Source organism: Rattus norvegicus, chromosome 19 (assembly GCF_021556685.1).
Source record: "Rattus norvegicus strain SHRSP/BbbUtx chromosome 19, alternate assembly SHRSP_T2T, whole genome shotgun sequence".
In the NCBI taxonomy this organism is placed as follows: domain Eukaryota; kingdom Metazoa; phylum Chordata; class Mammalia; order Rodentia; family Muridae; genus Rattus; species Rattus norvegicus.
The window spans coordinates 54,013,186-54,027,490 of record NC_141552.1 but is presented as its reverse complement, the minus strand read 5'-3'; the positions used below and the strand labels follow the sequence as shown (position 1 = coordinate 54,027,490).

Below are 14,305 nucleotides of genomic sequence, written 5' to 3'. Positions count from 1 at the left end.
TCTCTCTCTCTCTCTCTCTGTCTCTGTCTCTCTGTCTCTGTCTCTCTCTGTCTCTCTCTGTCTCTCTCTGTCTCTCTCTCTCTCTCTCTCTCTCTCTCTCTCTCTCTCTCTCTCTCTCTCTCTCTCTCTCTCCCTCTGTGCCAGCAGTAAGAGATGCTGGTCAACACAAGGGTAGACAAAAGAAAGGGCTGTCTCCTCAAACCATCCACGGATACTCTCTTTGCCTAACTCCCAGCCTCGAGGACCATACCTTCACTAATTAGCCTGAGAATAGACAAGGACTAAGTTAATTTCCCCTGGGCACGATGGCAAGGGCTAACCCTCTCCATTTAGAAAGCCTTGCCCAGTTAGTTACTTTTGGACAAAGCTGAGGGGAAATTGGCCTAGGGAAGATCCCTAAGGCCTGAGAATAATGGCTTCCCCTACATAACACCGGGAACGTGTAGTGCCCACAGGATGCTGGCAGAAACTTGTCCCTGATCTCTCAGGTGTGCACTGTTCAGCAACATTTCTGATTGGTTCAGTGAACCATGAACAAAATCCTTCCTGCTCTGATATACAGGGAAAGACATGTCAGGAGGTTTCTGGTCTCGAAACAAACACCAACCACCCCACCCACCCCAGGCAATTGCCTTCATCTGTGTTTTAAGGACAAAATGAACTCCTAGAGTCCCATCCAGTTGGTCCCAGCAGCCTGAGGCTCCATACTGTCCTAGCACACAGCAGGGAGAAGAGGCCACACTGGCCTGAGGGAAAGGAGTTTGAATCCATGCTCGAGGCATCTCTTAAACCATCTGGGTAAATCCAGCCAGCCAGAGTGAGCTCTGATGGACCCCCAGTCTGGCAGCCCTCCCCATCCATTGTTGAAATCTCCAGCCAGACACACTAGGGTTCTCTGGCTGCTGTGGCAAAAAAAAAAAAAATCAGCAAGAGGGTTCAGTGGGCAAACCCTTGCACAAGTTTAACAGCCTTTGTTCAATTCCCCAGAACACACTTAAAAGACAGACTCGTCTCTAAAGAGTTGTGCGCTTCTGATCCCATCTCAGGCCACCTGTGACCCCAACCCATCCCACAGACTCAATTAAAACAATTAAAATGGGGGCAATGAGGGAGCCGGCTCAGGGGTGAATAGTACTGGATGCTTTTCTGAAAACCCGACCCAGTCCCCAAAGCCGCAGGGCAGCGCGTAATCATCTATAACTCCATTTCTAGAGGGATCCATTACCCACGCCTGGCCTCCTGGGGCACCGGGCAAGCACGTGACACACAGATTTACATGTAAACAAAACATTCACACACCTAAAATAAAAACAAATACGTCTTTTAAAAACGAAGAGGAAAGAGACAAAACCCCTGCCCCCTCAGTTTGTGATGGCTCAAATTTCTTCAGTGATGTTGAGACACAGAGTCATCGAGGACCCGTATTAGCACCTTGTGACAGGGAAGACATCATTCTCGATCAGGAAAAGGACGCTTATAGATGTGAGAGCACTTGCTTAAGACCTCGCAGGGCCTTTTGAGTGGCAGTGAGCTTCGAGACCTGGCCCGATTCAATGCCTGTGACAAGGAATTTTCTGCCTTTCTACCACACCTACAGACCCAAATTCAATCCCTGGGACCCACATAGGAGAAGAAAAGAGCTGACTCCGTAGCCTGGTGTGGTGGCTTAGGACTTTAATCCCAGCACTCAGGAGGCAGAGGAAGTCAGATCTTTGTGAGTTGGAGGCCAGCCTGGACTACAAATCACGTTCTAGGACAGCCTTCTGTGTTACACAGAGAAATCCTGCCTCACAACAAAAGAAAACAAAACAAAACGAACGAACTGACTTAAATTTTCCTCTAATGTCCAAATGTACACACACAAATAATTAAATACTGGTTGTTTTTTAATCCTAGCATCAGAACATAAAGGCAAGAGAATCATTTGAGTTTAAAGCCACTGTAGTAACGTGAGTAAGAATGGCCAACACATCATAAGTGTGAATGCTTAGTCCCCAGGGAATAGCACAATTTGAAAGGATTAGAAGGTGTCTTAGTTAGGGTCTTACTGCTGTGAGCAGACACCATGACCAAGGCAACTCTTATAAGGACATCATTGAATTGGGGCTGGCTTACAGGTTCAGAGACTCAGTCCATTATCATCAAGGTGGGAGTTTTTTATAGAGTTGAAGGAATGAGGAGCTTCAGCAGGGGAGATGAGTGGGTTTTGTTGTTGTTGCTGTTTTTGTTTTGTTTTTTAATGAAGGGACCCCTCTGTGACTATGAAAGTGGGTGCAGGGCAGAGACTTCCAGAGGAAACAGCTCTGCCAGACTGTCACTGACTCAGTGCCAGGTCACCAGATATCATTGGACTGACTTGATAGGGACAGAAAAAAAGTCCCCGTTCGGCAATATGTCTAGGGAAGAGCAGAGCGGATATGAGCAAAACGTTCTGCCTTAGAACCCCTGCGTCCGCTCTGATCCTGAGAGTTTAAGCTCAGAGTAGACAGACAGAGCAAAGGGGGCAGGGGAAGGTACCAGAAGCCTCTAAACACAAACTCTCACCCCCAAGGTCATCTAATGCTGGCCCCTATTTATCTCATTTCTAGTGGTGAGTTCCTGTTGTCCTAGGTATCCTAAATGAGATCCCTCCACTTCACAGCTACTGAAATACCCATGAAAGTCCATGAACATCCCCCCATGTAAAGTGTAAGGAACTGGGACTGAGGTGTGGTATTCATGCCTATAGTCTCAGCACTTTAAAGGCAAAGGGAGCAGAATCATGAGTTCAAGATCTCATGGGCTACATGGACAGTCTTCATTTAGCCTAAACTCCATAAAGAGACAGGGCCTCGCCGAATGGTAGTGCACACCTTTGATCCCAGCACTCGGGAGGCAGAGGTAGTCAGATCTCAGACTGTGAAGCCACGTTTGTCTACACAGTGAGTTCCAGGGCAGCCAAAGCTACACAGAGAAGAAACCCTGTCTCAACAAACTGAGGAGCGGGGGAGAAAGGGAGAGGGGGAAGGAGAGGGGGAGGGAGAGGGAGAGGGAGAGGAAGAGGGGGAGGGAGAGGGGGAGGGAGGAGAGTAAAAAACGAAGTCAGGTGTTATCTCTCTGAATTTGAGGGCACTGTGTTTTACAGTTGTTAAGTTCAGGCCAATCTGGGCTACATATCTAGATCCTGTCTAAACAAAAAAAAAAATTTCTAGAAATGCACTCTATCTCTACCCTTCCTCCCAGGGAACCACAGCTTCTCCAAGGAGTCTATGCCATGGGCTTCAATCGACCATCCAAGATCCAGGAGAATGCTTTGCCCATGATGCTTGCTGAACCGTGAGTGCAGACCCAGCTGTCCCTCTTCATAGTTGGTTTAACTAAGTGTTTCACAAATGGCTCTCATTGTTTCTGGGCACAGAATGGGCTGTCTGGGACAACCTGCTTTCTCAGGAAAAGAGCTTCAAAACTGCAGAGAGAATCAAGGGGATTTGGATGCAGTTTTCTTCATTCCCACCTCACTAAAAACTGATATGGTGGGACTGGAGAGATGGCTCAGTGGCTAAAGGCACGGACTGTTCTTCCAGAGGTCCTGAGTTCAAATCCCAGCAACTACATGGTGGCTCGAAACCATCTGTAATGGGATCTGATGTTCTCTTCTGGTGTGTCTGAAGACAGAGACAGTGTAATTAATATGTAACAAATAAATCTTTTTTTAAAAAAAGACTGATATGTTTTATTTTGGACACTTTCTGGGTTTTAGAAATTACATTGGAGGTAGGCATGGTGGTTCATACCTGTGACCTCAACAATGAAAGAATCCAAGGCCAGTCGGGGCTACAAGATATTAGCAGACTGAGCCAGAAAATGGCTGAACAGATAAAAGTGTGTACACCAAGCCTTGGTGTTGGTGATCACTGGAGGTGAGGGACCAGACCACATGGCAGACTTTGAGAAACGACTTTCCACAAGTTGTTCTCTGACCTCCACCAGTGTGTGTGCCCCATCCCGCATACAAACAAGTGAGGTGGTGGTGGGGAGGGGTAGTTTTAAATGTATACTTCAAAAGGGTGAATTCCATATGGTGGGGAGTGGGTGGGCACCCACCCTCCCAACCAAAGACAGTGTCTTACTCTGTAGCTTGGACTAGCCTGAAACTCGTGGCAATCCTCTTGTCTCAGCCTCAAACACTGCATGCACCTCTGTGGCACCCAGAAGTTCAGCCCTTCAAGAGTCAGATGGACCTGCTTCCTCTTTTCCCCCAGCTTTTTATAGGCAGGGAATCCGTGGCCAGAGGAGGCTCCCACAGAACAAATTAAAAATGAAAGCCCAAGGGAGGCTCTCAGCAGCACAGTGTTAAATGCAGCAAAGGGTGCTGGGAAGGGGAATATACCGTAGGCTACAGTGTCTTCAGAGCCCATCTCGGTCAGATCCCAGGAGACCAGGCACAGAAATAACCTAATGAAACGCAGGCTAGTAGAGTCTCAGATCAGCACAGCTGAACACCTTCCTGACAGCCACAGACAAGAAAAGTCAAAGGAGGGCGTGAAAGATAGGGGCGGGGAGCAGAGCTCTCTCCGACCATTCCTGCAAAGCCTGTGTGCCCTAAAGCTTCCTCTTGAAGACAGAAAATCAGTCTACTGCTGAAAGGTCAGGATGCCTTATGAACCCCAGGCACATCCGGGGCTTCTCTTTTACTATTGCTGATCAGGAATCACAGGTCGGCCAGACAAAAATGAGCGCTTTAAGACCACTGCATCTTCCATAAACCTTTCAAACAGACTTTTTCTACCAACTGGGACATTCCACCAAAAGTTCTCTTTTTTGTCGATTCCTGCCAGCACATCATTAGGGGCCAACTCCTGGGTGAGGCGACAGCTAGAACTGGACAAAAGATGCCCTGAGGACTCCGTCATTATCTTGAGTAAGAGACCCAGAGCCATCCCAAAATGGCTCAGTGTTTGATGGTAAAAATGATCACTATAACCCATGAAAAAGTGGATAGAATCAACTCCACAAAGTTGTCCTCTGACTTCCACTTAAGAGGCCCTTAAAGGTTTGTTGTTGTTACTTCTTGGAGCTGGGGAGATGGCTCAGCAACTAAGAGCACTGGCTACTCTTCCAAAGGACCTAGGTTCTATTCCCAGCATCTACCTTGTGGCTTATAAGCATCTGCTTATAAGATCCAGACAATCTGAAGTCCTTTTCTGACTTCCATAGGCACAATTCACACGTGGTTCACAGATACACATGCAGGCAAAACACACACATGAAATAAGGACAACAGTTTTAGGTGTCCATTCTTTTAGAGGATGTGGGTCCTAGGGAATCGAACTCAGGTTCTCAGCATTAAGGGCAAGCGCTTTAACCCACTGAGCCATCTTGCTGGCTCAGTTTTGTTGTAAATCACATTTCCTTATGTATCCGTGTGCCACAGCACTGGCGTGAAGGTCAGAGAACTTGCAAAGAGCTGGGTTTCTTCTTCCACTAGGTGGGTCCTGAAGATGACATCCAGGTCATCAAGGTTTGGCGGTGAACCTATACCTGCTGGTCCATCTCACTGTACCTGTTCTGTTTACCCACCTGAGTGTTTTGCCTGCATGTACTGCCTGGTGCCTGTGGAGGCCAGGAGAGGGCATCAGATCCCCTGACCTGGACTTATGGATAGTTCCATGCTGCCATGCAAGGTGCTGGTAACTGAAACTAGATCTTCGAAAGAGTGACAAGTACTGTTTTTTTAAAATATATATTCTTTAAAAAAAAAGATTTGTTTATTTATTTATATGAGTACCCTGTAGCTGTCTTCAGACACACCAGAAGAGGGCATCAGATCCCATTACAGATGGTTGTGAGCCACCATGTGGTTGCTGGGATTTGAACTCGGGACCTCTGTAAGAGCAGCTAGTGCTCTTAATTGCTGAGCCATCTCTCCAGTCCGTTATTGCTTTTTTTTTTTTTTTTTTTGCTTTTTTTTTTTTTTTTTAAAGTCAGGGTTTCTCTGTGTAGCCCTGCCTGTCCTGGAACTCTCTCTGTAGACCAGGCTGGCTCCAAGTCAGAGATCAGCCTGCCTTCACTTGGATTAAAGGTGTGCATCAGGGGTTGGGGATTTAGCTCAGTGGTAGAGCGCTTGCCTAGCAAGCGCAAGGCCCTGGGTTCGGTCCCCAGCTCTGAAAAAAAAAGAAAAAAAGAAAAAAAAAAAGGTGTGCATCAGTGGGCCCGGCTTCCTTGAGCCTTTTTATGCCAGCATTCTCCACTATATTTATTTTCATTTTTAAAAAGACTTTATTGTTTGTATGTATGAGTGTACATGTGTGTGTGTGTATGATTGTGCGCACGTGCAAGCAGGTGTCCGGGAATGCCAGGGGAAGGAGACAGATCCCCTGGAGCTGGAGTGCAAGCTACCAGAGGTGTTTTCTGAGAATCAAACTCAGGTCCTCTGGAAAATCCGCTCCTGACAGCTAAGCCGGCTCTCAAGCCACTCGTTTTCATTTGTGGAGACAGGGTCTTGCTATGTAGCCTGGGCTGCCTCCATGTGCAGCAATCTCTCTACCACTCTTCCCAATGCTGGGGTGACAAGTGTGCACCACCACACCTGGGTAGCCCCTTTGTCTTTTCTCCCATCAACTATCACTATATTCATATAGTTGTTCTCATGTTACATCTTGCTTTGCATTTTCCCTACTGTGTTTTCTTTAGTTTTTTTGAACTGATGTAGTATCCCCTCCCTATAGCACTTTTTCTTTTCTTGGTTTAAAAATTAAATTCCTCTTCTTATAAGCATCTTAAACTGTTAGCATACGTGCATTTTCCTATTGAAACCTAGGTTTGAAAATGACAGAAACTGGGGGCTGGGGATTTAGCTCAGTGGTAGAGCGCTTACCTAGGAAGCGCAAGGCCCTGGGTTCGGTCCCCAGCTCCAAAAAAAAAAAAGAATCAAAAAAAAAAAAAAAAAAAAAAAGAAAATGACAGAAACTTGGTGTGACTTAGTAAGTAAAGTCTCTATCTTTTTTTTTTTTTTTTAACTCCCTGCCTCTCTGATTGATGCACTTAACAATTCTGGCTTGCTTTCTTTCTTTCTTTCTCTCTTTCTTTCTTTCTTTCTTTCTTTCTTCCTTTCTTTTAAATTAAAAATCTAAGTTAGAGGCTGGAAAGGCCGCACAATCAGGAAGTGCCTTCCCATGCAAGGATAAAGACCTGAGCTTGATTTCTAAAAAAAAAAAAAAAAACACATTTTAAAAACCCTGGTGCAGTAGCAAATACTTGTAATCCCAGGGCTGGGGAAGGCAGATCCCAGAGCCTCTTAGGGTATGAGAGACCCTGTCTCAAAAGCAAAGGTTCCTGAAGAACATTCCCTGGATTCTCTCTGATCCCCACACATTCCCATCTCCTCCTCCTCATTCCCCACCCCCGAGTGTATACTTGGCATCTGTGGCAGCAGACACTACTGCTCCCCATTAACAGTGCCTCTCTGCCTTTCCCGCCAACAGAATACTGACCTGTTTAGGAAGTTAAGACCCAGACCCGAGAAATGAAGCAAGACTGACCAAAGCGAACCGTAGTCAGTCTCTTTCTTTAAACAAGGCATTGGTATAAACGTAGCCCAGTATCACTTGAAGAACGAAGGAGCTATCTCTTAGGGCTGACTGAACTCTGGTCCTCTGTGAGAAAAGTACACTCTGAATCATGCGTGAGCCATCTCTTCGGCCCCCACAAGAATCTCTCTCAGGCATGCTGGTGATGGTACGATTGCCTTCCTGCCTTTATTTACTTAGGGTAGGAGGCAGGGTCTTTCTATGTATCCTCCTGTTCTGTCTCCGAGAGCTAACACTACAGGCACTCACACCTGGACCTGCTGCTCTCCTTAAGCATGTTAAAAATCGAGATTGGGCCTCAGCAGACGAGCAAGGGGCTTGAGAATAGCCAAACGGGCTTTTCTTCAAGAGCATCCATATAGCCAATAAGCATACTCACTGGCCAGGCAAAAGGCTGGAATCACGTGCTAAGGAAGTACAGAGGCTGCTCTAGGCCATGAGGTGTTTTTATTTTTTATGTTTTGGCACGGGGCGGGGGTGTTTCAAAACAAGGTTTCTCTGCGTAGCTCTGGCTGTCCTGAAACTCACCCTGTAGACCAGCTGGCCTCACACTCACAGAGATCCACCTGCTCTGTCTTTTGAGTGCTGGGACTAAAGGCATGCACCACCTCACCTGGCTGTCAGTGAGTTCTTATCTTGTTCAGGTCTTATCTGAAAGATCCCATTTGTCCTGGCAGCACAGCCTGCCCCTGTCTGCTGTGAACTGGACTAAAGGAGATGAACAGGAGAGTGGTGTTAACTGGTGCTTGTCAGCTCGCCCCGGGACGTGTCAGTCGGCTTCCTCCAGCGTTGGCTAGACTTCTATCAATCTTGTTAGAGATGGGTTGATATTCCTTCCCAAGAGACAGGTATTGGCAGGGATGCCAGTTCCCTGATATGAATAGTCTATCCAATGCATCCCGTCAAGACGGCACTGTAAATCTATACTCTAAACACAGGAGTCATACATAAAGGATAAAATTCTAAAACCAGTAACACAACCGCACCCCACCCTCAGACCCTCACAGCCACAACCACAATCACTAAGCATGGGTAAGAACTGACCAGAAACACAGAGGACAAAGCAGGGTTGAAGCTCACAGGTCTGCTGGTCTGAGCCTGGAAACAGAAACTTGGGCATCTATACAAACTTAGGGCCTGGGAAAGCAAACTGAAGGGAAGTTGCTACTTGCTGGGAATGGTGGCACATGCCTTTAATCCCAGCGCTTGAGGCAGAGACAGGCGGATCTCCGAGTTCAGGCCAGCTTGGTCTACAGAGTGACTTCCAACCAGGGAAACCCTGTCTCAGGGGAAAAATAAAAGAGGAGAGAGAGAGAGAGAGAGAGAGAGAGAGAGAGAGAGAGAGAGAGAGAGAGAGAGAGAGAGAGAGAGAGAGAGAGAGAGATCTGTCGAGGAAGGAACAGATTACCAATGCTAACAGTTAGTAGAGAAATAGACGCACTGGGCTGATCAGACTGCGCGGTCGGTAAAGGTGTTTGCTGCCAAGTCTGACAGCCTGAAGTAGACTCCCAGAGAACCTGCATGGTGGAAGGAGAGAACCAGCTCCCAAAAGTTGGACTCTGGGGGTTGGGGATTTGGCTCAGTGGTAGAGCGCTTGCCTAGGAAGTGCAAGGTCCTGGGTTCGATCCCCAGCCCCGAAAAAAAAAAAAGGAAAAAAAAAGTTGGACTCTGATCTCTACATATCTACTGTGATGTGCCTGACCTCTCCCTCCAATAAATAAATGTAAAACATTTCGAGGTACGCAAGATGCCATGTCACCGCCCCACCTCCTTGAGAGACTGACGTGAGGGAACGGATAGTTCCCAGGCATCTGAGGCTGTCTTGGGCAATTCAGGGAGAAAGGGTTTGGGGGCAGAGAGAGACTGAGATTTTTTATAATGATCATGTAACTAGAGTTGTGGCTGGGGTGGTGTCTTGGTGGCAGGAGACCTACTTAGTGTGTCTGACCCGCTGGTTTCAGTCTTGAGCCTGTGTAGCCATAGACTTGAGAATGAGACAATGAGAAGCATGGAGACAAAAATTAGGTTCATGGTGTAGCACTATGTAGCAATATGTACCCTGTACCTTTCTTCTCTGAAAAAACAGCAACACCAACAACACACACACACACACACACACACACACACACACACACACACACACCCCACAGGCACACATACAATTTTTGTTTTGTTTGTTTTTTAAAAATGATTATTTATTATGTATACAGTGTTCTGCCTGCATGTATGCATACAAGTCAGAAGAGGGCACCAGATTTCATTACAGGTGGTTGTGAGCCACCATGTGGTTGCTGGGAATTGAACTCAGGACCTTTGGGAGAACTGCCAATGCTCTTAACCTGTGAGCCATCTCTCCAGCCCCTCGTTTTGTTTGTTTGAGACAGGGTTTCTTTGTGTAACAGAACCCTGGTTGTCCTGGATTTGCTTTGTGGACCTGGAATTCACTGAGATCTGCCTGCCTCTGCCTCCTGAGCGCTGGAATTAAAGGTGTGTGCCACCAGGCCTGGCTAGGTAAGTCTTTTTTTAAACAGGGGAGAAGCGCTTGTTTTCCTTACTTTGGTGATCAGATTATTGAAACAAGGCACTCCAAGGGGTTGGAATTACCTCTGCCCCCACCCCCACCACCAAGAAGCTCCTACAGGGAGAAAGAAGACTTCAAGCTAGCCAGAGCAGACACCTGTCTCCCAGAAAGAGATGCCCCGCCATGCTGACAGCTTGTCAGACCACGTGGCTGGAGCGACCACTAAAGACAGTGACAGGCAGGGGAACTTGACTGGGTTTCTCAGCTGTGCGTCCTAACTCTGGCCCTCTACGCACATATAAACTCACAACAGGAACTAAGACAAACTTGGGGGAAGAGGTCACTGGATCTCTTTGTCTTCTTCCCAGGATGGACACATTGAATGAATCTCCTCTTCCTGCTTTTAACTGGCTAAAAGGATACCAGGCTGAGCCTGCCAGGTGCGGGTGCCGACCTCACCCAGCTCCGGGGACACTGCCTTTGTTTATGTTACTTCCGTTTGTTACCGCTGACCACTCCTGACTTCCAAGAAACCATAAACATAGTCTCTTGCCTCTCCGGACCACTCTCTTTCCTTCTGCTCTTTACCAAGTCTCTCCACGCATTCTGAAGGGCCTGGCCTCGGTTTTTATTTCTGTGCACCATGTCCTTTCCAGGCCAAGAGCCTGCATGCCTGACTGTCTCTGTGTCTACATACTTGAGACATTACTCATCACCTTCTGCACAAGGCCAAGGTCACACTCCTGGTCATAAACAGCAACCAGAGACCTCAAAACCAGGCTTGTGTCCAATCAGACCTTACCCTCTTGGGATATGAACTCATTTGAATCACAAGAGGTCTCTAGCCCACATTTATGGAGTCTAAACCAGAACTACAAAAGAAAGTAAAAAAGAAGGAAATACCTCTCTTACTTAAAATATAAAATCTACAGCCTGAACTGTAGTCAGTCCCAGCCTAGTCTGGGCTACAGTGAGACTCCACCTCAAAATTAAATATATTAACTTAAAGGCATAGTAACTGTGCTTCCTAATCCATCATCTCTTCCTGCTCTCTGACCCAAAATAGTCTTCTATAGAATGGGCGATAAGGGGGCCAGAGAGAGAGGTAACTGGTTAAGAGCACTGGTTGCTCCCCCAGAGCACTTAGGTTCAGTTCCCAATACCCAGCTCACAGCCCTCCTTAACTCCAGCTCACAGCCCTCCTTAACTCCAGCTCACAGCCCTCCTTAACTCCAGCTCACAGCCCTCCTTAACTCCAGCTCACAGCCCTCCTTAACTCCAGTTCCGGGGATCTGGTGATCTCAGCACAGCTCCCATGTGGTACAGAGACAGACACACAGGCAAAATACCCATTCAGATAAAAATGTTAGAATGGGCATCAGTAAACGTTTGCCCAACTATCATCTCTGTATGAGTAACCTTAAGCTATGAGAATCAGAAGAACACTGACTATGAAAAGAGTTTTTGAAACCTTATTCGGAGACAGGGTTTCATGTACCCCAGGCTCCTGAATTCTTCAGCCTCTGGCCTCTACTTCCCAAGTGCTGGGACTATGAGAAGGGTTAAGATACCTGGTGTTTATGTAGGCTAAACAAGTCCCCTATCAACTAAGACACCTCAATTACACTCCATTTTTAGTTGTTGAAACAAAGTCTCACGTTGGCCTAGAACTCACTGTGTAGCTGAGGGGAGCCCTGAAACCTCGGAATCACAGGCATGTGCCGGCAGGTCCGTCTGAAGTATCTTTGTAAGTATGAAGATAAGGAATAATTACACGCTGCCTCACACTCGTTGGTCCCCAGGATACAGAAGGGTTTTCTCTAATTTTTTTAAAATCACTTGTATTAGGGAGCTACACATGCTAGTCAAGTACTGTACACTTAGCTATTACCACCAGCACCAGCCCTTTCCCATATGCTTATAAAACAATTAAGACTAAGTTGGGAATGCCTCAAACTCAGGTTCTGCCTTGGTCTCTTAGGGAGCTGGCAGTAAAGACACTCCTCTACCCACCTAAGCTCAAAGCCTCCCAAAATAAGTAGGTACTTGGCAACATTTGAATTCACATTCTGACATTGCCACTGGTCCCCAATTTAACCATTTGACTTCTCTGATCTAGACCCTTGTCTGTAAGGTGAGAGTCATCCTTTCAAAGGGTGTCCTGAAAACATTAGAAGCAAAAGGCTCCCTGTACACCAACTGACATCCTGGGTGGGGCAAACTGAGGACCACAGTTCACTTAGCTTCCCTTCAATTTGGGCAATTCCTACCCTACAGCCCCACAACCCTGGAGAGCATCCTGAGGCATTAGCCTTGCACATAACCCCCTACTTGATCCCATGCCAGGTCAGTCAGCTTTCCAACCCTGAGAACAATCTCCCCCAGAGGCAAGCAATCTTGCTTCCCAGCCCCCCTCTCTGACCAATCACAGGCACTATTACGCCACATGGTGATAGGTACTGGCTTCCAGGAACACAGAGATCTCAGAGGCAGACATGACGTGGTTGGCCCTTACTCCTACAAATGTGTGCTCACTGTGGGGCAGTTTATCAGCTCTCAGTCCAGCTGCCACGGAGATTCTACACAGTTCTCCGAGACCCACCCCGAAACTGTAGCCCTCTAGCTCTTAAGCCAACAGGAGGATCCTAGGAAAGCCAGGAGGGTCCCCCTGGAGGTCTTAGACATGAGGAGCAAAGGATGAACAGAAACCCTAAAGGCAGAAGGGAAGGAGAGAAATCACTTGAGACAGGGCACATTCAGGGTATGGCTGTAGACTGAAAGCGAGAAATCCAAGGGTCTCTGGAGGGTTTAGGGGTGGAAATTAGGGTGAAGAAATGCTGGCTGAAGGAAAGCCAGACAGGGGCTCACGTGGCCCAGACTCGGGGTTTTCATCTGCTACCTGAACTCTCCGAATACCTTCAATGAACAGTAACACCCAGCCACAGTCTCTTCAAGACTAGGCCCCTCTCTGGTTTTCACTTTAGATGGTATTTGAAGCACTAGGTGGATGCCACAGCTGTTGGCTCACGTCATGACTGATCCGAAGCCGGAGGAAGAGCCACAGAAAAGCTCCAGGGTCCTCGTCCTCCTGCTTACCCTGCATCCCGAGGCTACTCTGACTCACAGGAAAAAGGAGCAGAGCGTGAGGTCATTCGACAAGTATTTATTGGGTTCCACACGAAGACTGGCAGCCAGCCTTCTCTAGCACGGCCCTCCCTGTTAAGCTGTATCACTAGTCCCACCACCAAGCTTCCAGGCTCCTCTCTAACAGCACGGTCAGCTCCCTTGGTCCAGGAGCAAAGCAATGCATTCTCACTGTCTTCATGGAGCTGGTGAGGCATCCCCACGCCTTATCCCAGACAAACGAACATGTGTGGGACACTAACGCTGAGGGCAGAGCCAGGGCTTCACGAAGAAGTGAGGTACTCCTTGGGGTAAAGGGCCAGGCTTTATCCCTGTCAGGGTAGCAACTAGTCAGTCCGATGCTCCCTAACCCCTCCCTTCCCAAACACAGATTCTTTCTCCTGGTTTTGGAAGACTAAAAGACGGGTCAAAGAAAGAGTTGGGTGTGGTGATATAAGCCCCAAATCCCAGTGCGGAGGAACTAGAGGCAAGAGGATTGCTGGCAGGCGCGGGTGATGTGGTAAGGCCCTTTGCATAGAGACAGACACACAGAGAATGAAACCTGATCCCATTCCAACACTCACTCTGGGAGAAAGGGGACCAAAGCAAGCAGGACAGGTTGTCTCTCAGCTGGTTACCTGGATACTCTCCAGCCCATGAGCCCAAAGGTCAGGAATCAGATGGTCACAGGCCTCGCCACGCCATAATTCTCAGCAAGGACATGCAGCCAAGGAAGGGGAGCCAGCAGTTAGGGCCACAGGGCAATTGTTCTCCTAAATTAACCAATGCAGCCTTGTGGTGGGACAGGAAGAGCTCTCCCTGGATTTCAAATTTTCCTTCAAACCAATAAAAATTATAAATATTCTTTACGATTTACCACCGGTAAATATTTGACTTGTCCACCTGTTTTATACACCTACATAGAGACTCATAAAAGCATATCAAGTGAATTGGGATTGTGAGCAAAATGAGTTTTAGGAGACCTGTTCTGGGGCTGGAGAAATGGCTCAGTGGTTAAGAGCACTGACTGCTCTTGCAGAAGGACCAAGTACAGTCCCCAATACCTACATAGAAGCTCATAACCTTCTATAAC

General features: G+C 47.4%; 1 protein-coding gene across 4 annotated transcripts in view; it reads right to left on the bottom strand.

The window, feature by feature from the left end:
• The window catches only part of St3gal2 (ST3 beta-galactoside alpha-2,3-sialyltransferase 2), a 49,878-nt gene that overhangs the window by 16,958 nt on the left and 18,615 nt on the right, over positions 1-14,305 (bottom strand). The window contains exon 3 of one of the 4 annotated variants that reach the window (XM_087595101.1): positions 13,851-14,048. The exons of 2 other annotated variants lie outside the window; for them this stretch is intronic. The gene's annotated coding sequence lies outside the window, so the exon portion shown is untranslated. The remainder of the gene's footprint in view (positions 1-13,850; positions 14,049-14,305) is intronic. One more of the 4 variants, XM_087595102.1, reaches the window with a different exon arrangement.